At 45.1% G+C, this 22,571-nt stretch overlaps 1 protein-coding gene across 9 annotated transcripts in view; it reads left to right on the forward strand.

The window, feature by feature from the left end:
- Nucleotides 1–22,571, forward strand: part of ARMC2 (armadillo repeat containing 2) — a 135,694-nt gene that overhangs the window by 18,628 nt on the left and 94,495 nt on the right. The gene's annotated exons all lie outside the window — the stretch shown is intronic.

Here is a 22,571-nt window from a genome sequence, read left to right on the forward strand (position 1 = left end):
TTATGGTTTTGAATCTTTGTCATTACATATTGCAACTTGGATAGTCTAATTTAAAAAATACAAACCTAACATTATGCTAGGCTCTATCCACTGCTGCTGTTTGAGAATGTCACATCAACGAACAAATATGTATACATATGTGTGTATATATAAATACAATTATCCAAAATTCCTTTCACTATAAGAAAATTGAAGCAATCCCTTTCTTTCCAACCAGTAACAACATTATTATTATGCTTATTATTTATTTAATAATATATTTATATTAACCTAGCATCTAAGAGCTCCATTCATGGATCATGAACCCATTGTACTAGCACTGCACAAACAGAACAAAAAGACAGTTCCTACCCCAAAGAGTTTGCAGTCTAAGTACATTTCTTCCTTCCCTCAGACCTTTTGCAAATGCTCGGGTGGGGGGAAACAAAACACTTTGTAGATGTAAAAGAATATCTGATACTGAGCCATGAATAACTAAATTGTTCTCCCCTGGCAATCTTCAAATACAATAAGCGTGTATTATGGACAGTGCAGTGGTGGGAACTATGTCCTTAGCTATTGATAGGATATAATAGAGATTAATGAGTAAAAGGGAAGGGACAAAAGAGCTAAACATTTTATTAAATTTGCAGCTGATTAGTGACCAGGGGAGGAGGCCAAGTACTTGATGTCAAAATTATCTTCAGAAAATGGTGTTGTTTCTAATTTCCCTACTCTGAAATCCTTATATAACTTTAGAGCTTGAATGAATAAAAACCATTTAAAGGGTACGTTGGGGGCTTATTCCTTCACCCACTTACTTCCCTGGTCCTTCTCTCATGAACAGAGAGCAACAATACCCGAAGTTCAAAGGTGCAAACAATTCGATGTTTATTGGGGTGAACTTCCCGCAAGCATGATTCCAGTTTCCTTCCTTAGTGTCCATCTTCCCAGCTGTGACACCACAGAGCCTTACCTGTGTCCCTGTTCCCATTCATGATTTCCATTTCCCCCCCACCCACTCACTTCCTGATTGACTGCAGACTATATAGTAAAACTTGAGTTCTGCTTAGCTATACCTTAACCAATCATTTTACTGAAATTTAACTAACCAATCCTGACATATTGTAACATGATTATTTAACCAATTATATCCCACCACCTTAATTAGTTTACACCCAGCAAAATTAATTATACAGCAGACAGAAACAATCACAGAACCAGACAGAGATTATACAGACAAACAATAGGGAAATGGGGACTACAGTGATAGAACAACAAAGAAATGAGGATTTCACATCCCAGCTATTGATAAGTGAGTTCTTGCCAGACAGGATGCTATCAAACTAAGTTTCCTTTTACATCTTCTAGGCACTTCCCTTTCTCTGGAGGTGATAGGCATTATCAGGACAGGATTGTATTCCTAACAGCTCAATAGCACCTTATTTCAATGTGACTAGGTTGGAGTGTTAGGATGTGACCGTTCGCTTCCAAGCTTATGGCTGCCTCTGCTGCTTAGCCAAAAGCCTTAGCCTAAGAACAGGACCTCAGACTGTCACAGTAAGAGAAGGCCCTTACACCGGCAGACAGTGATTTTGATTGTTTCTTTTATACCTCTATAACGAGCCAAGTGATAAGAATACACCTAAATTCTTAGAGTATAGGCCTTTACAGACAGGCCTGAATATCTATATCCTAACAGGGTAACTAATAACTTATCAGAGAAGCATGGATTTTCAGTAGAGAAGATATATCTAGGTCACAGGATAAGACTCTTCTAAATTATATTCCAGAAAATATACATGCTCTGATTCAATAATTAAACCTGCAGAAAGTGTGAGAGAGAGCTAGAAAAATATACAAATAATACAAAACAAGGGGGGAGGGAAGGAATCAGTTAACTTTGTTTTCTTCAAGTAGGTCTTCACATGTGTTGAGAATTTAAGTTGGCAAGATTAATTCTCAATAAAATCTTGTTGGCTTCATTTCTTCTTTGTGATGTATCGCTGAATTGGCGGTAGTTTTCATGCTTGTCCATCCTTTTAACCTGGTGGTTAGAAGCCACCTATCACTTTGACCATGGAAATCTGCCAGAAAATCCTAATAATTTACAGCAGAAGCCAAGTTTGAGTTAGGGAAATGAATAGCAGAGGCAGCTAAACCTGAATAATCAAAACACTCAGTATCTTCAGTTAGAGCTCTAAGTACTTGTCTTAAGACAATTAGGGAAAATCTGGTTTCCAGTCATTTTGTTCTTGAGCAAGTTTTCTCCAACACAGGAGAGCTGTACAGTAGGAGTTTTTTCCTCTCCTTTGTATTAGACCTGTGTTCTTAAGTTGCAATAGGTGCAGAGAAGGGTAACGGAAATGGTTAGGGGTATGGAACAGCTTCCGTGTGAAAAGGGACTAAAAAGACTGGGTCTTTTCAGCTTAGAAAAGAGACGGGGGTGGGGGGGGGGGATATGATAGAGATCTATAAAATAACGAATGGTATGGAGAAAGTGAATAGGGATGTGTTATTTACCCCTTCATGTGACACAGGACCTAGGTCATCCGATGAAATTAATAAGCAGCAGGTTATGTACTTCTTTACATAACGCACAATCTGTGGAACTCGTTGCCAGGGGATATTGTGAAGGCCAAAAGTATAACTGGGTTCAGAAAAGAATTAGCTAAGTTCATGAAGGATAGGTTCATCAATGATTATTACTACGTTTTAGTCATGGTATTTTTTGGAAAAGTCATGGACAGGTCATGGGCAGTAAACAAAAATTCACGGTCCGTGACCTGTCCATGACTACTTCTATATGGCCCTGACTGAATCGGGGGCGGGGGTGGAGGGTTTTCAGGGGGGGCGACATGGCAGTGTTGGCGGGGGTGGGGGGCGTACACGGCCTGGGACCCCTGCTGGTGCTGGGTGGGGAAGGTGGTGGCATGCGGGCCGGGATCCCTGCTGGTGCTGGGGGGATGTGGGTGGCTGGACCAGCAGGCTCCCTACCTGGCTCCATGCCTCCCTGGAAGCGGGGACATCACCCTTGCTCAGCTTCTAGGCGGAGGTGTGGCCAGGTAACTCCGCGTGCTGCCTCTGCCCAGAGTGCTGGCTTCGCAGCTCATGGGAGCTCTGGAGGTGGTGCCTGCAGTGAGGGGGATGTCTCTGCTTCCGGGAAGCCCCCCCAAGGTAAGCACCTCCCAGAGCCTGCTTCACCCCATCCCGTCCCCGTGCCCCCTCCCACACCCAAACTTCTGCTGCTGCTCGGGGAGGAATGCGGTGGCCCGAGACTGCCCCAGCAGCGGCCTGTCGACTGGCTCAGGGGCTGCCTGAAGTGCTCCCAGGCCAGGCGCATCAGCCGATGCGGAAGTCACGGAGGTCACGGAATCCATGACCTCTGTGACAAACTCGCAGCTTTAATGATTATTAGCCAAGATGGTCAGGGATGCAACTCCATGCTCTCAATATCCCTAAAGCTCCAAGTGCCAGAAGCTGGGACTGAATGACAGGGGATTAACCTCTTCTGTACATTCCCTCTGAAGCATCTGGCATTGACCTCTGTCGGAGGCAAGATACTGGGCTAGATGGACCAGTGCTATGACCCACTATGGCTGTTTGTATGCAGGTATTGTACATTTTTGCATATTTGATCCTAAAAAGTACTGTGGAGTTTGAGTGTTTGACCTAGAAAGATGAAACAAAAAATCCAGATTCAGTCTGGAAACTGCCCTTTGGTTCCTTCAGTTATCTCACTCAGGCATTTATTTTACTGATGCCTTGATTGTGTGGTTTACTGTATGCAAGTACACTGCTATGTCCTATTGATTTCTATGGGCCTTATTCTGGTGCAGTGAAGTGCAGGATCAGAGCCTTAGACTGTTACGTCTTCAGGACAGCAACATGTCTTCTAATTTTGTAAAGCACCATGCACACAAGTATCCAAAGTAAAGTGTGGGCATTGGATATCACACACATGAAAGATAAATGCATACATTTTTGAAAATAAGGGCCTTTTTAATGGCTCTGTGTGTGTATGTTAAGTATGTACCTGTATTGATGTAGCAGCTGTTTGTGTCGGACCCTGACACAGGTGTTCTAAATTTCACTCATCAGAATATGTCCAGTATCCTGCTATCTCATTGTGGGGATGCCCATTTTCCAGAACGTTCAGTAAAAGACAGTGTGGTAGTAATTATTTTTTGTTCAGATCTCCAGGAATTAATCTACCCTTTTAATGTCTTCTTTTTCAACTGTCAGAGTGTGATTTGTAGAAGAAACAACTGGTCAAGTGATGCAATGCTTTCAAAGGCAGGGATTTGTAATATGTTTTTCCGAAGATCAGCCTGATGTCTATCCAACAGAGCATGTTTTATCTAGGATTAGAGTGGAAGAGGGACAGTTCTAGGACAGAGTACAATATCTGCTCTATCAGAAATGAAGTTTCTAAAGCTTCTAAACTCAATTTTAGTTGTTCATGAGAAGCGGACAAAGTCAGGTGTTATCTGCAGTCTGTTATCTTGTATAAAAGTTGTACTGTGAGAAAGCCGATTAAGGTTCTTCACAGGTTCTTTTTATTGCTTAATCCAAATGGAGTCTTTCTGCTGTTATCAATAGGTTTTGGATCAGGTCCTTGGTCTCAAACTCTGGGAAATTTAGAGCCTCTGGTCCTCATGTCATGAACAGTAATTCAATCCCTAGTGTGGAGATGTGTGTGTATCATAGGAACAAAGAATTTGGCTTTTTGGCGGGAGTGAGAAATTGGGAAGGCTATCTTTGCAAGATAGAGGTTAGAAATAGAAACACAGGCAGCCTTACACTTTTTGGAACTGAGTACTATTTGTGTTAGTGCTTTCGGTTTTGCATAACATTCAGATGCAGCATACACAGGTAATAGTATCTCATAATGGATAAGATGGTGTATGTTAAACATGTCCATGTATGAAGATACCTCACCACTACTAAACTACAGTGGCATGGCAACACCATTATAGTTAGGGTTCCTTTATGACTTCTGATCAAAGGTTGATGCTGCTAAGTCCTCTAAAATTAAGATGCATGGTTGAATTGCTTTTGAAATTTGGTATGCCTCTGGGGGTTGTAGCGTAGTGTTAGTGCCCAAATTTGGGGTAATTTGAGCTAAGTTGAGCTAAGATATAAGCCCCCCAAAAGTAGCCTTTTTTTTTCAAAAAGTTTCTAGGTGGGGTTTCTTTGCGCAGAGCTAGAGATGAACCTTTCCATGTGATGTGGGTCAAAATGGTCTCAATCTGTTGAATTTTACCCAAGGTAGTGCATGGCAAACCCAAAATCTTTGGGGGACCCAAATTAAGAATGGTATTTTAGAATATATTCACTTCTTTGCATGTGCAGATGTGTAGTCTGGAAGGATTACACTGCTCATGAATCAATAAAGGGAAAAAAAACTTGGAGAGAGAGGATTTCTATGCAGTCATTATATGCTTATCTGGGTACCTTAAGGGAATGTGGCTGACGCCATTGCCCCTGGTGAACGTCCTGCCACTGATGTTCCTAATCTGAACCTTTTGTACATCTGTGCAATAGAGATTTAATAATTTACGTTGCTTGATGCAAGTTGTCTGTTACAGTGCAGCATGTTTTTATTTTAGGGGGAAGCTTATTGTGAACACAACAGTCACTGGGCAGTCTAACCAACATTCTTGTTATATTGAGGGGGGGAGGAGACAGAGACAGAGGACTGTATGAGATGGGAGGAAGTAGGTTGGGATGTAGGGACAGGGAAAGGAGTTACGTCTGCAGGGAGGGTAGGCAATGAGGATGAGTAGGCAAGCCTTGAAATAATTACTGGAGAAAATCTGTATTTTACTAGCTCCTGGGGGTGGGTAGTAGCTTACCTGCTTGGGGCAGATTAATGTGGTGATTCCAAAGACATGTAATGTGTAGGTTTGGAACTGACAATGCAGGTACCTTGAATAGCCAGCGTTCTCAGCACGTGGATTCTGGATGATTCCTGGATCCTGAGGTTGTACAAGTTTGTGGAAGAGCAAGGAGTACACTATGACATAGGGGTTGCTGATTTGGATAGAGATAGGTGACCTGCATTGGCATCATGTTTTGCCTACTCTGCAGCATCTGACTAGTGACTTAAGAACTTATGATCTACTGGACATTGTGGTATAATTCACTTGGGCAGAAATGATTTATTCCTGGTGTACACCTTATGCAATGTTGTAAGCAGATTTGGACTGCAGCAGATATTTGTGTCCAGGCTCGGCAACTGAATAATTGGTATAGCTTGAAAGCTATTAAGTGTTGTAAGACCATTAATTGGAAAATTGGAGGGTTCATGACTGATCAGAAAGTGTGTACTATATGGTATAGAAACATTACAAGCTGTCCAACCTCACTGTTTCTCAGAGATGGGGTACACCTAATGGACAGGAGTCTGAGGATCTTTCTCTTGGAACTGTCAGTAGTTTGGAACAGAAACTGTGTGATTTCTCTCACTGGCCCTGCCACAAACTCTACCCTCCAACCATTCTGAAACATAACCAGAAACACCATTCCACTGTAATGTAAGTTGTCCTTCACACTGGGCATTGACTTCTTTTCCTTTTGGCCCTTGAATAGTGTTAGGTGGAATCCTGTGAGTGAAAGTGAATGGCTTGTAAAAGGAGGCAAAGAGCTTGTACATTTCACCAACTGTGGGGTTGTCAGAGTAAAGGGTATGTGCTAAATGGCTGAAAGAGAGCAGTTAATGTTGCATGGATAACCTTAACTGTGTATTATCTGGTTTTCAGGCTTGAATTTTGCTCAACTCAGTGTTCTAAAAGGGGACGACATACCACCAAGCAACCTTAACTCTAAATTAATGTAGTTTTTTGCCATTGAATATTAATGTTTAGTTGGCCACAGTGTTTTCTTAATATTGAGCAGAAAGTGCAAAGGCCACACAGGAGGTTAGTGGCAATGCAGGATTTGACTTCCAAACTCCATTTCTAGTCTCTAACATACATACAAAGATTTTGATCTACTACCTATCTAAATATAACAATGTAGCACTTTATTTTATTGTTTTGCTGGAACTGTCATAAATAATGGACTGTGCCCATTATGTGTTTATATAGCAGTGGTTCTCAAACTTCTTTTTCCGTGGACCGCTTGAAAACTGCTGAGGGTCTTGGCTTAATGATCTTTCCAAATGTTTGTACTGTTAGCTAACTATTGTAAGGCACTTTGGATACAAGTGCTATATAAAAAAAACCTTGATGATAATTAACATTTTTTTGTTCTACAAATAAAAGCTCACAACTCCTATTTTAATATCAGTAGTCTTATCTTTCTAATGCAGTGGATGTGTCCTCTCCCCCGCCGTGGCAGCCCCCAAGCTGGGGCTGGGAAGGAGGGGTCTCTCCTCAGCAGCCGCAGCCCTGGAGCTGGGGAAAGTTGCCTTTTACTCTGGCCGCCGCACCCCTGCACGTCCCAAATTCCCCTCACTCCCTCTTCTCACCCCATTGCCCCCTCCCACCTATCCCCTATTCCCCACCAAGGCCACCACCTCACCTTACATGTACGTCTTCTCCAGGGTCCAGGCACCTAATTTGTGGAGCCATGCCTGCACCACTCCACTAATTAGGTGGGTGGCCCTTCATTCTCTCATGTATGGCCGCCCAGGCACGCTCCTTAGAGGGAACTATCTACAGACCACTGAATGGAGCTCGCAGACCACAGTTTGAGAGCCTCTGTTATAGAGGAATTGTTTTTTATTTGCTCATCTTTGGGATGAACTGACCATGAGACAAAATATCCTTGGCCTGAAGTTGTCCTTGGTAGCCAGTTTTGAAAATTAAATTTCCATTCCACTATTTCTCCCTTCCTTAATTCAGTAGCCTCTCTCCAACCCCTCATTCTGTTCGTTCTTTCCTGCTGGCAATACTCTTGCTACAAATAATGTGTAATTGTTGAAATTATTTCAGGACATCAGCATTCATCAGTTATCTCTTTAATTATTTGCTGTAGCTTTTTTTAAAATTGCTAAGCAATTTGCACCATTGAACAACAGGACTGAGTATGTGTTCATATAATTATTCTGTTACAGACTGATTTATACTTATTTGTACAAAATTTTGTAGCAATTCCATTATGTCTTACAAAGGAAAATATTCATCTTAAAACATGATTATTGTAGCTGTTGTAATAATTCCATTTTGTGTGAGGAACACCTATTACAAATATTGATTTATGCTTCTAGGATATGTCTACACTGAAGAAGAAAAAAAAAACCCCCAAAAAACCCAACCAACCAACGAAACCAAACCCCGAAAAACCCACTGGGGCAGTGAGTCTCAGAGCTGGGGTCAACTGAGGTTCATGGGGCTAGGTTCATGGGGCTCACACTATAAAGCTAAAAATAGCAGTATAGACATTCCTGCTTGCGTTTGAGCCCAGGCTCTAAAACCTGCAAGAGGGGTGGGTCCAGGAAACAAGGCTCCAACCCAAGTGGGAACATCTGCACTGCTGTTTTTAGCCCCAGAGCTCAAGCTTCATGAGTAGGACCCTACCAAATTCCTGGTCCATTTTGGTCAATTTCACAGTCATAGGATTTTAAAATTTGTAAATTTCATGATTTCAGCTATTTAAATCTGAAATTTCACAGCGTTGTAACTGTAGGGGTCTTGACCCAAAAGGGAGTTGTGGGCGGTGGGCGTCACAAGGTTATTGTAGGGGGAGTTGCAGTACTGCTACTTTTACTTCTGTGCTGCTGCTGGAGGCGGTGCTGCCTTCAGAGCTGGGCAGTTGGAGAGCGGTGGCTGTTGGCTGGGAGCCCATCTCTGAAGGTAGAGCCATCGTCAGCAGCAGCGCAGAAGTAAGGGTGGCATGGTATGGTACTCGCGAAAAGAAAAGGAGTACTTGTGGCACCTTAGAGACTAACCAATTTATTTGAGCATAGGCTTTCGTGAGCTACAGCTCACTTCATCAGATGCATACTGTGGAAACTGCAGAAGACATTATATACACAGAGACCATGAAACAATACCTCCTCCCACTCCACTCTCCTGCTGGTAATAGCTTATCTAAAGTGATCACTCTCCTTACAATAAAAAGAAAAGGAGTACTTGTGGCACCTTAGAGACTAACCAATTTATTTGAGCATGAGCTTTCGTGAGCTACAGCTCACGCTCACGAAAGCTCATGCTCAAATAAATTGGTTAGTCTCTAAGGTGCCACAAGTACTCCTTTTCTTTTTGCGAATACAGACTAACACGGCTGTTCCTCTGAAACCTCTCCTTACAATGTGTATGTGAGCTGTAGCTCACGAAAGCTTATGCTCAAATAAATTGGTTAGTCTCTAAGGTGCCACCAGTACTCCTTTTCTTTTTGCGATTACAGACTAACACGGCTGTTACTCTGAAACATGGTATGGTACTGCTACCCTTACTTCTATGCTACTGCAGGTAGGGTGCTGCCTTCAAAGCTCCATGCTTGACTAATAGCTACCATTCTTCGGTAGCCCAGCTCTGAAGGCAGTGCATAAGTAAGCATGGCAATACCGTGATCCCCTAAAATAACCTTGCGACACCCCCCTGCAACTCCCTTTTGGGTCAGGACCCCCAATTTGAGAAACGTTTGTCTCCCCTCCCCCTCCTCTCCCGGTGAAATCTGTATAGTATAGGGTAAAGGCACACAAAAGACCAGATTTCATGGGAGGGAGACCAGATTTCACGGTCTATGATGTGTTTTTCATGGCTGTGAATTTGGTAGGGCCCTAATCATGAGCCTGAGTGAGTTGATTTGGCTCTGAGACTTGCTGCCTTGGGGATTTCTTTTGTGCTGTGTAGATGGTACCCATCGTGTGTTTGCATCTCACTTTGTTCCTAGGATAGCTGACACAATGGAAAATAATATTCAGTAGTTATTATGGGTGGCTCAATAGAGGTAGATGTTATGTATTAAAAAAAGAGAATGTCTTTCCTTTTGTTTTGCATTTCTGTTTTTTAGGTTTTTCCTAAGGAAAGATTAATTCTCATTTGTTGGTAACCCATTCAAACATGTTGCTTTGAAAATAAAAATAGCTTTTATACTAAATGTGGTGCTTCTGTTTGTTAACCAGGAGGATACACTATATCTACAAACATTTATTTAATCTTTATTTATTTATTCTTTCTCCTCCATTCCTCCATCCCCCAAGCTCTCCCCTGTGTTCCATCTTTCTCTTCTGGTGCCTCAAACAATAGTTTTCTATTGCCATTGCTGATCCAATGTGCCCTTCTTCTATACTGCCTTTCCCACAGTAATTACATTTTTTTCTTAACCCTCTTTGTTATATCTTTGGGAAAAAAAAGTTAATACTTACTTGTTATGTCTCTTCCCTTCAGGCCATGAGCATTTCAACCCCTGAGCACCGTCTTCTACTTTAACATCACAATGTGATGGTTAGGTTGGTTTAATAGTTTTGCTGACATGGAATTATGTTCTCTTTGCTGTTCTTGGTTTTCTTACATCACTGTAATCATCCCTCAGGAACAAGAGACCATTAAGAGCTCTCCCCTGGTGAGGAAGCTTCTGTGTGTGACTTGTGTAGGGGTCAGGTGTCCCAGGATCTAGGAGCCAGGGGGGCCTAACTGGCCTTCTCCCACGGCTAGTCTGTGTACTGCTGTCTCTTACTAATTGAAAAATTGAGAAACAGTCTCTGGATACAGATGACCAATCTTGATTCTGGTGTTTTGCTCTATCTACATCTAGGATCCACATATGATGTCAAAGGAGTTCTGTACGTGTAAAGCGAATATCAGTCAAGTTCTGTCATGAAAACCGGGGGAATTTTGTCTGTGGTTGAACTGCAGAATAGAATTACCAGTTACATTCATCTATAATTAAAAGTCTAAAAACAATTTTTATATCCAAGAAGAACTTATTTCTTTTTACTTTTATTTGTCACTGATATTTAACTACAATACATATCAGATTTAAAACAAGAAAAGAAAAGAAAAATAACTTTCCAAATAAGTGAAAAGTAATATAATTGTATGTATGTAGATGCTCTCTCTGGTTGAGGTGTGGGGGCATATAGCGGGCTTTGCCTGGGACCCAGCAGGCCCAGTGGACATGCCTCAGTCAAAAAGTCTCTCCTAGTCTTGGGATGGCTCTTCCAGGCAGCCCGGGTGGGGCAGCAGTGGCCAAGTCACAGTTTGTTCTCCTCCTGAAACTCCTGGGGTCTCCAGGCAGCTGTGGGAGGGGAGAAAGGTTGGGAAATCTGGGACCTCACTCTGCAGGGTCTTGGCCCAAGGGGAGAGAGACGAGGGGTGACTCAGTCCATCCTGGCTGCTATTCCAGATCAGCCTCCCTTGGGCTGCTTCCTACCTCCCTGTTTTCCCTTCTGTTTGGGAAATGGCCCCAGCCCTTTGCTTACAGACTGAGCAATTCAAACTGGGGGTGGGGGCAGGAGGTTTCCCAGCTCAGTTTCAGAGTCCAGTTGTTTCCCTTGGGTAAGGGATCAGAAACAGAGGGGGAAAGCAGGAGTCAAAAAAGGATTAAAACTTTATATGGGTGATATGAAGAATATCATATCTCTTGGCATAAACTAATCACTAACTGTTTGGAATTAGGAAGAAACTTCTCATATGAATAAGCTATTTTGTAAATGTCTGAGTACACAATTTCTTTTACCTTTCTCAGAACCCTCTGGTACAGGCAGCTATTAGACATTGGACTAGCTGGGCCACTGATCTGAATCTGATCCAGATTGGCAGGAAGATTCGTTCTTCTTTGAGTGCTTGCACCTGTCCATTCCAAAATAGGTGTGTGCGTGCCCCAATCACAGTTGCCGGAATTTTTTTCCTTCGTGGTATCTGTTGAGTCAACTTCAGTGCCCTCTGGAGCCGTGCGCTCATACTGCCGGCATAAGGGGACCCACTCCCGCTTCTGTTCCTTCTTACCGCCTGTGACAGTTGCTGGAACTTTCCTCATTGCTCAGGCAATTTATCCCAGTGGTTTTACTTCTTTTTGTGTGTGTGTGTGTGTAGTTATTGTAGTTTACTTAGTTTGTTCGTTAGTGGTAGTTTTAGTAGTTAGTGAGTTTTGGATGCCTCCAGTCTTAGTCGGAGAGGCTTGTCTGACCCTGGGGCCTTGTTCACCCATCTTCACGCCCTGTGTGTGGCAAGTCAGTGTCCTTGAGTGACCCACACTTGAGCTTTCTCATGTGTTTAGGGGAAGCTCATAGGAAAGACTGTTGCCAGATCTGCAGGGACTTCAAATCCTGCACCAAGAAAGACCAGGAGGTGAGGTTGAAGGTCCTTATGGAGACTGCCCTAAGACCAGTGTCGGAGCTGCGCTTCGACTCGGCACCAAACACCTCAGCTTTGCTGCACAGTGCTCCTTCCACTTGTTGAGAGTCCCTGCACTGCTGCTTCTCCCTGGTGCATAAGAATAAGCACCAGGAGAAGTCATTCCCCCAGTGCTGAAAGGAAGCAGGCAAGGGGATCAGGGTAGAGCGAGAGCCGTATCAGGCCGCTCTCACTCTCTGGCACTGCAACAGGCGCCTCTGTCAGCCTTGGTACTCCCGCCAGCTCTGCTAACTCTGGCATGGGAAGTGCCATCCTCCAGCAGACAGTGTACCAGTCAGTTCGTGGTACCATCAATGCCAGACGCATTTGCAGCTGCTAGAAACCTGCTCGCTGTTCCAGTCCAAGGGTCCCCAGAGATTCAGGACTTGGCACCACCAGTACCAATGAGTGGCAGAGAGCCATCCTTCAGCTTTCGTGCAGCACCACGGCCACCTTGTAGGGGAAATCCACCTATGGTAGCCTGGTTCAGACTTCTCCATGATGCCATTCACCAGCACCGAGAGGGTTGGCACCACCTTAGTCTCCACACTCCAGCTCATCGAAGTCCAAAGTGGGGTCCTTCTCTTTCCACTGTCAGGACCACCTGCACTACTCTGCATACCATTCCTACCCTGAGAGAGCCTCAGGCACTATGATGCCACCAAACGCTCGGTATCCAGGACTGTGGGGAACGGCACTCATGCAATGGACTTTTTGGAACCTGTGAAGATTTCCCGTGGTCCAGGGCATCATTTCAAGGTGTTCGTATTCTGTGGCCTTGGAAAGTAGGGCACCTCTGGTACCGTGCCGTGAGACCCCTAACCCAGACTCTGGTGCTGAGCTCAGTGCCAAACCTCAAGAGGAGGTCCCACAGGTCTTGGCTGAGACAGAGGAAGGAGCAGAGGCCCCTCAACCAGCTTTAGCCGCCTCCTCCTCTTCCCCAGATGAGGCAGTGTGTGTCCCACCTCAAGATGATCAGAAGGCCTACCAGGACTTATTAAAGCAGGTAGCCTCGAACTTGGGTGTCCAAGCCAAAGTGGTCAAAGAGATAACACATAGTTTACTAGACATTTAGTCAGCAGTGGGTTCCCTTGAGTGGATCTTAATGAGGCAATCATGGATCCAGTTAGAGCGCTCTGGCAGAACCCTGCTTCCCTCCCTCCCATAGCCAAATGGACAGAGCACAAATACTTCATACAAGCCAAGGGGTACAAATTTCTGTTTTCACACCCTCCTCCAAGGTCTCTAGTGGTGGTGGCCACCAATGAGAGGGACCATCAGGGTCAAGCGGGCCCAAGGCAAAGGACCTCAAAAAGCTGGACTTGTTTTGGCTGAAAAGCCTATTCAACAGGTAGGCTATAATTCTGAATAGCAAACTAGAAAGCTTTGCTAGGTTGCTACGTGGGAGGCTATATGATTTGCAAGGTTGCCATATTATTTTAATATGTGGGAGGCAATGCAAAAATTTTAAAGCATGCTTTCCCAAAGAGGCCAGACAGGAGTTCTCCTCTTCACTGGTTGAAGAAGGGAAGACAGTCACCTGGGCCTCCCTGCAGGCAGTCTTGGATGCCTCTGATTCTGTGGCCCAGTTGATGGCCATGGCTGTTACCATGTGCTGAAGCTAGTGGTTACAGTCCTTGGGGTTTCCTCAGAAGGTCTAGCAAACCCTCCAGGATCTCCCATTCATAGGGTCCTCGCTCTTTACAGAGCAAACAAACACCAAACTCCATGGACTTTAGGGCTGTCTTAGTGTCCTTAAGTCTCTGTATACAGTATATATATACAGTCGGTATACACCAGCAGTGCCCAGAAAACACTACAGGCTTTGACAGACTGGACACTATTTTGCGCATCTTGCCAGACAGGACCAGCAGAGGAGGAAGAACAAAGGGATCAGGCATAGACCCCCTCCACTGACCTCCTCCTCAGGGCTGATGCAATCTACCACTAAACGCTCGGGCAGCTTGAAGCACTTGTTTTGACGAGACACTCAAAGATGACATCTCAGTCTTTCCTAATACTCACACCCCACCTGGGGGGCAGAGAGTGTCTGACTCCCTGCAGGGCAGGGCCCTCCAGTTCTGGCACACGTGGGAGGGGCAAATGTGACAGAACTCCTTCCTCTACTCCCCACAACTCACCTCCATGTCCTACTTACTACTCCTCGTAATGCCTAAACCCTCTTACAGTATTCCCCAGCTCTACGTGAAAAAAGGAATAAGAATCTAAAAATACACTGAGCACCTTGTGTTAGGGGCCTGTACATCAGGAACCCCTTGACATTAAGCACACTCAAATCCGCACGGTTACATTATCCAAACTCTTTCATCTTACCTCAAGTTATCAGTAGTAATTGATTAATGCTGAGGCTGAGTCAGGATATGCTTCTACGGGCACAAGGTTCTGAAGATTCAGAGCAGGCTGCGCAGCGGGGACAGGAGGACGGTGAAGGAATTTGGCAACATGTGACCTCCAGAAGAAGAAGGGGGAACGTCCATGTACCAGCAATGCAGATACAGGTAAGTAACCATTTTCATGTTCTCTTCACAGGTACGATTGCAGGGAGTGGCCTAGATGATACGTCTGGGGGAAGGGAGCAGAAGGAGACTCCACCAGTTGAAAGGCATGAGATGCACTGTCCTAAGGTTGAGGGTTCCACGACCACCACTCCCAAGAGAAGGAGGCAGGTGGTGGTGGTCGGGGACTCTCTCCTCAGGGGGACTGAGTCCTCTATCTGCCGCCCTGACCGGGAAAACAGAAGTCTGCTGCTTGCCAGGGGCTAAGATTCGCGATGTGACGGAGAGTCTGCCAAGACTCATCAAGCCCTCGGGCCACTACCCCTTCCTGCTTTTCCACGTGGACACCAATGATACTGCCAAGAATGACTTTGAGCGGATCACTGCAGACTACGTGGCTCTGGGAAGGAGGATAAAGGAGTATGAGGCGCAAGTGGTGTTCCCGTGGAAGGAAAAGGCCGGGGTAGGGATCGTCGAATCGTGGAAGTCAATGAATGGCTATGCAGATAGTGTCGGAGAGAAGGCTTTGGATTCTTCGACCATGGGATGGTGTTCCAAGAAGGAGGAGTTCTAGGCAGAGACGGGCTCCACTTAACGAAGAGAGGGAAGAGCATCTTCGCGAGCAGGCTGGCTAACCTAGTGAGGAGGGCTTTAAACTAGGTTCACCGGGGGAAGGAGACCAAAGCCCTGAGGTAAGTGGGGAAGTGGGATACCGGGAGGTAGCACGAGCAGGAGCGTGTGAGAGGGGAGGGCTCCTGCCTCATATTGAGAACGAGGGGCGATCAGCGGGTTATCTCAAGTGCCTATATACAAATGCACAAAGCCTGGGAAACAAGCAGGGAGAACTGGAGGTCCTGGCAAAGTCAGGGAATTATGATGTGATTGGAATAACAGAGATTTGGTGGGATAACTCACATGACTGGAGTACTGTCATGGATGGGTATAAACTGTTCAGGAAGGACAGGGAGGCCAGAAAAGGTGGGGGAGTTGCACTGTATGTAGGGGAGCAGTATGACTGCTCAGAGCTCATGTATGAAACTGCAGTAAAACCTGAGTCTCTGGATTAAGTTTAGAAGCGTGAGCAACAAGGGTGATGTTGTGGTGGGAGTCTGCTATAGACCACCGGACCAGGGGGATGAGGTGGCTGAGGTTTTCTTCCAGCAAGTCGCAGAAGCTACTAGATCGCACGCCCTAGTTCTCATGGGCGACTTCAGCCATCCTGATATCTGCTGGGAGAGCAATACAGCGGTGCACAGACAATCCAGGAAGTTTTTGGAAAGTGTAGGGGACAATTTCCTGGTGCAAGTGCTAGAGGAACCAACTAGGGGGGAAGCTCTTCTTGACCTGCTGCTCACAAACCGGGAAGAATTAGTAGGGGAAGCAAAAGTGGATGGGAACCTGGGAGGCCGTGACCATGAGATGGTCGAGTTCAGGATCCTGACACAAGGAAGAAAGGAGAGCAGCAGAATACGGACCCTGGACTTCAGAAAAGGAGACTTTGACTCCCTCAGGGAACTGATGGGCAAGATCCCCTGGGAGAATAATGTGAGGGGGAAAGGAGTCCAGGAGAGCTGGCTGTATTTTAAAGAATCCTTACTGAGGTTACAGGGACAAACCATCCCGATGTGTAGAAAAAATAGAAAATATGGCAGGCGACCGGCTTGGCTTAACAGTGAAATCCTTGCTGATCTTAAACACAAAAAAGAGGCTTACAAGAAGTGGAAGATTGGACAAATGACCAGGGATGAGTATATAAATGTTGCTCGGGCATGTAGGAATGAAATCAGGAAGGCTAAATCACACCTGGAGTTGCAGCTAGCGAAGGATGTTAAGAGTAACAAGAAGGGTTTCTTCAGGTACGTTGGCAATAAGAAGAAAGCCAAGGAAAGTGTGGGCCCCTTACTGAATGAGGGAGGCAACAGACAGAGGATGTGGAAAAAGCTAATGTACTCAATGCTTTTTTTGCCTCTGTCTTCATGAACAAGGTCAGCTCCCAGACTACTGCACTGGGCAGCACAGCATGGGGAGGAGGTGGCCAGCCCTCTATGAAGGAAGAAGTGGTTCGGGACTATTTAAAAAAACTGGACGTGCACAAGTCCATGGGGCCGGATGCGTTGCATCCGAGAGTGCTAAAGGAATTGGCGGAAGTGATTGCAGAGCCATTGGCCATTATCTTTGAAAACTCATGGCGATCGGGGGAAGTCCCGGACGACTGGAAAAAGGCTAATGTAGTGCCAATCTTTAAAAAAGGGAAGAAGGAGGATCCTTGGAACTACAGGCCGGTCAGCCTCACCTCACCCCCAGAAAAATCATGGAGCATGTCCTCAAGGAATCAATTCTGAAGCACTTAGAGGAAAGTGATCAGGAACAGTCAGCATGGATTCACCAAGGGAAAGTCATGCCTGACTAATCTAATTGCCTTCTATGATGAGATAACTGGTTCTGTGGATGAAGGGAAAGCAATGGACGTGTTATTCCTTGACTTTAGCAAAGCTTTTGACACAGTCTCCCACAGTATTCTTGTCAGCAAGTTAAAGAAGTATGGGCTGGATGGATGCATTACAAGGTGGGTAGAAAGTTGGCTAGATTGTCAGGCTCAGCAGGTAGTGATCAATGGCTCCATGTCGAGTTGGCAGCCGGTATCTTGCGAAGTGCCCCAAGGGTCGGTCCTGGGGCCGGTTTTGTTCAATATCTTCATTAATGATCTGGAGGATGGTGTGGATTGCACCCTCAGCAAGTTTGCGGATGATACTGAACTGGGAGGAGTGGTAGATACGGTGGCAGGTAGGGATAGGATACAGAGGGACCTAGACAAATTGGAGGATTGGGCCAAAAGAAATATGGTGAGGGTCAACAAGGACAAGTGCAGAGTGCTGCACTTAGGATGGAAGAATCCAATGCACCGCTACAGACTAGGGACTGAATGGCTAGGCAGCAGTTCTGCAGAGAAGGACCTAGGGGTTACAGTGGACAAGAAGCTGTATATGAGTCAACAGTATGCCCTTGTTGCCAAGAAGGCCAATGGCATTTTGGGCTGTATAAGTAGGGGCATTGCCAGCAGATCGAGGGACGTGATCGTTCCCGTCTATTCGACATTGGTGAGGCCTCATCTGGAGTACTATGTCCAGTTTTGGGCCCCACACTACAAGAAGGATGTGGATAAATTGGAGAGAGTCCAGCGAAGGGCAACAAAAATGATTAGGGGTCTGGAACACGAGTTATGAGGAGAGGCTGGGGGAACTGGGATTGTTTAGTCTACGGAAGAGAAGAATGAGGGGGGATTTGATAGCTGCTTTTAACTACCTGAAAGGTGGATCCAAAGAGGATGGATCTAGACTATTCTCAGTGATAGCAGATGACAGGACAAGGAGTAACGGTCTCAAGTTGCAGTGGGGGAGATTTAGGTTGGTGTCATAAATATAAAGGGAAGGGTAAACCCCTTTGAAATCCCTCCTGGCCAGGGGAAAGCTCCTCTCACCTGTAAAGGGTTAAGAAGCTAAAGGTAACCTCGCTGGCACCTGACCAAAATGACCAATGAGGAGACAAGATACTTTCAAAAGCTGGGAGGAGGGAGAGAAACAAAGGGTCTGGGTCTGTCTGTCTAGTCGTCTTGGCCAGGGACAGAACAGAAATGGAGTCTTAGAACTTTTAGTAAGTAATCTAGCTAGGTATGTGTTAGATTATGATTTCTTTAAATGGCTGAGAAAATAATTGTGCTGAATAGAATAACTATTTCTGTCTGTGTATCTTTTTTGTAACTTAAGGTTTTGCCTAGAGGGGTTCTCTATGTTTTTGAATCTAATTACCCTGTAAGATATCTACCATCCTGATTTTACAGGGGGGATTTCTTTATTTCTATTTACTTCTATTTTTTATTAAAAGTCTTCTTGTAAAACACTGAATGCTTTTTCATTGTTCTCAGATCCAAGGGTTTGGGTCTGTGGTCACCTATGCAAATTGGTGAGGCTTTTTATCCAACATTTCCCAGGAAAGGGGGGGTGCAAGTGTTGGGAGGATTGTTCATTGTTCTTAAGATCCAAGGGTCTGGGTCTGTAGTCACCTAGGCAAATTGGTGAGGCTTTTTACCAAACCTTATCCAGGAAGTGGGCTGCAAGGTTTTGGGAAGTATTTTGGGGGGAAGGATGCGTCCAAACAGCTCTTCCCCAGAAACCAGTATTAGTTTGGTGGTGGTAGCGGCCAGTCCAAGGATAACGGGTGTAATATTTTGTACCTTGGGGAAGTTTTGACCTAAGCTGGTAAAGATAAGCTTAGGAGGTTTTTCATGCAGGTCCCCACATCTGTACCCTAGAGTTCAGAGTGGGGGAGGAACCTTGACAGTTGGATATTAGGAAAATCTTTTTCACTAGGAGGGTGGTAAAACACTGGAATGCGTTACCTGGGGAGGTGGTGGAATCCCCTTTGTTAGAAGTTTTTAATGTCAGGCTTGACAAATCCCTGGCTGGGATAATTTAGTTGGGATTGGTCCTGCTCTGTGCAGGGGGTTGGACTAGATAGTCTCCAGAGGTCCCTTCCAACTCTGTTATTCTATGATTCTATGAGGCTCTGCTATTATAGTCCCCTATGTGAAAAAGTAGCAACATGCCCAGCAATCATATCTTGATAGAGTACGTGTAATTTCTCTTTCAGAAAATAGTTGTGTATTTTCTAAATTAGCTGTACATAGTAGTGGAACATGTTTCCCAAAAGTAAAAATCTGCTGTATGGAGGCAGGTAGTAAAGTAGCATCATTCCTACAGATCATTCTCAGACTTCTGCCAATGGTAGGGTTTGAATTTACAGTGCGTGGGGGTAGCTCAGATTCAGTGGCCAGTGCCACAGCCTGTCCCCTTGAGCTACCCACATAATCTAACAATGGGCTGCCTAGAAATCCTCTTTCCTAGCCTTGCTGCACTCTCTCATTTCAATAACTTTGGTGTGCGAGTGTTTAGTAGATGCCATTCTAAACATTCAGATTCTTCTAACTTTTTCAATATTGCTTCCCTTAAGGGGTAGTGGGTGCCATGCACTAGCTGAGATCCATGCAGAGAGATTGAGCTTAATTGGAGATGATTAGCATCATGGTCTGAGCTGCAGGTGTGTGCAAAAAAAATTTATAACCTGTTGATTTTGTAAAATGCTGGTGTTTGGAGGGAGAGTTGTACCTATTGAGCATGGGGTTCCCAAGATCATAAATGTGGGCGCCTAACCCTACCTAGCACGCTTATGAGGCACAGCAAATTTCAAGAGAATCTGAGTAAGAATGAGGATTTTAGAGCACCTAGCTCTGATCTACACTACACAGGTTGACACAGGGCAGCTTATATCGACCTAAATACCTAAATATGTACACACTACAGCCTTGCTCCCGCCGATGTAAGTGCCCTACTACGCCGACATAACTCCACCTCCAGGATAGGTGTAGGGCTTATGTTGGTGTAGTTGGGCCAGCGCTGCAGTGTCTATGTAAACACTGCCTTACTTACATCAGCTGTTGGCTGCCATTCTTGTCAATTTCAGGGCTTTATGCTGGAGCCGTGAAAGTGACAAGAAAGCCTGGTGGGCTCTGGTTGCCCCCGGTTCCTGCTCCTTGCTCAGGGAGTCAAGAAGCCCAGGTGGCTGCCCCCCGCTCCTGGCAGAGCTCTCAGCTCCCACTGTCCCCTTCTTCAGTTGGTAGAAGCGCTCCTGGTGAGGACACGCACCACTGACAGGAGGGCAGCGTGGACATCAGCCATCTTAGTAATTACTGCAGTGGCTGTAAGTTGACCTAGCAGAGGTCGACTTAAGTTTATGGTGTAGACGTGACCCTGGAAAAGTAGTCCTTTTAAATAACTAAGTTTTAGCAGCACTTTCTAACGTGGAACCGGTGCTCCACTATAACATAATTTCCTGAGAAGTTTCTAATCAAGCAGAGTCAGCCAGTCTAGCCCACTTCATAGGCCGAGTAAACTTACAAAAGTTTTGTTTTTTATTCTGTCTTCATCTGTTGATAGAGTAACTTTTATCTACTATCTGGACTGCCAGGCATTTAGGCCTCAAACCAGCAAAATACTTTAAATAAGTGTTTAACTTTAAACCTTAGAGAAGTCCAGTGAACAGATAAGACCTTTCCAATAGCATTGTTTGCACATCTCTATTCTCTATATGAAGGACATTTAAGGGGATGAATTGTATCCGTATGTGAGCTATAGTTGGAACAAAATGTGTTAAATGCATGCTGAAAATAGAAAACATAGATGTACACCACCTTGACCATGATGTCTTCGTTGATAAATAAATAAGAATCTAAAGAAGAGAAACATTCTCTTTTTAATGGGAGTTTACTACTTGTGTTTTTAAATATCAATGCAATTTTGGCACATATATAGAGTTATGTCAAACACAACAGAATGCAGATGCTGAAATCATGCATTAGTTTCCTTTTTGTCGAAACGAAAACTGATCACATAATGAATAGGAATTTTTACACATCAAAATAGCATTATGCAAAAATACTGGGATGTTTCAGCTTGGAAAAGAGATGACTAAGGGGGGGATATGATAAAGGTCTATAAAATCATGAATGGTGTGGAGAAAGTGTTATTTACTCTTTCACATAACACAAGAACTGGGGTGTCACAATGAAATTAATAGGCAACAAGTTTAAAACAAACAAAAGGAAGTACTTCTTCGCACAACTCACAGTGAACATGTGGAACTCAGTGCCAGGGGATGTTGTGAAAGCCAGAAAACTATAACAGGGTTCAAAAAAGAATTAGTTAGACCTATCTTCCATGAATTTATCAATGACTATTAGCCAAGATGGTCAGGGATGCAACTGCATGCTCTTGGTGTCCCTAGCCTCTAACTGCCAGAAGCTGGGAGGAGAGGACAGAGGATGGATCACTCAATGACTGCCTGTTCGGTTTAGTCCCTTTGAAGCACCTGGCAATGGCCACTGTTGGAAGACAGGATGTCGGGCTAGATGGACCATTGGTCTGACCCAGTATAACTGTTATGTTCAAAATTGCTTTACAAACCAGGGGCTAGGTGGTGCGGTTACAGTAGTATATGGACAAAAAGAACAGTCATTATATGCAATGAGCAATAGCTCTCTCAGAGACTTGGAAATTAGAACTTTTCCGCTGATGAACGTTGGTCAACTGAGTTGTTCCCCCAGTCTTGAAGAATGCTGTTATATTCAATATAAATTTTTAGCGCGCAAACTATTTTGATAAACACAAATCACTCTATCACAGAGGTGGGCAAACTATGGCCTATGGGCCATGTCCAGCCCGCAGAACCGTCCTGCCCGGCCCCTGAGCTCCTGGCCTGGGAGGCTAGTCCCCGGCCCCTCCTCCGCTCTGAGCGGCATGGTAAGGGGGTGACAGTGGCACACATGTGGCGGTGGGGGGGTTTGGTCGGGAGTCCCAGGGGGCAGTCAGGGGACAGGGAGCAGGGGGTGGTTGGATGGGGTGGAGGTCCTGTGATGGGGCGGTCAGGGAACAGGGGGGTTGGATAGGGCATGGGAGTCTGGGGGGGGGGGGGGGGGCGATTTGGGACAGGGGGGTCCCAGGAGTGGACAGTCAGGGGACAAGGAGCGGGGGGGTCCTGAGGGGGACAGTCAGGGGGTGGGAAGAGGGAGGGGGTGAAAAGGAGGCCAGGCTGTTTGGGGGGCACAGCCTTCCCTACCCAGTCCTCCATACAGTTTCGCACCCTGATGTGGCCCTCTGGCTAAAAAGTTTGCCCACCCCTGCTGTATCATATTCCCTATATTAAGGCTCTGTAAAATGCTGAATTTACAAGTTTTAAA

Source organism: Lepidochelys kempii, chromosome 3 (assembly GCF_965140265.1).
Source record: "Lepidochelys kempii isolate rLepKem1 chromosome 3, rLepKem1.hap2, whole genome shotgun sequence".
Taxonomy (NCBI): Eukaryota; Metazoa; Chordata; order Testudines; family Cheloniidae; genus Lepidochelys; species Lepidochelys kempii.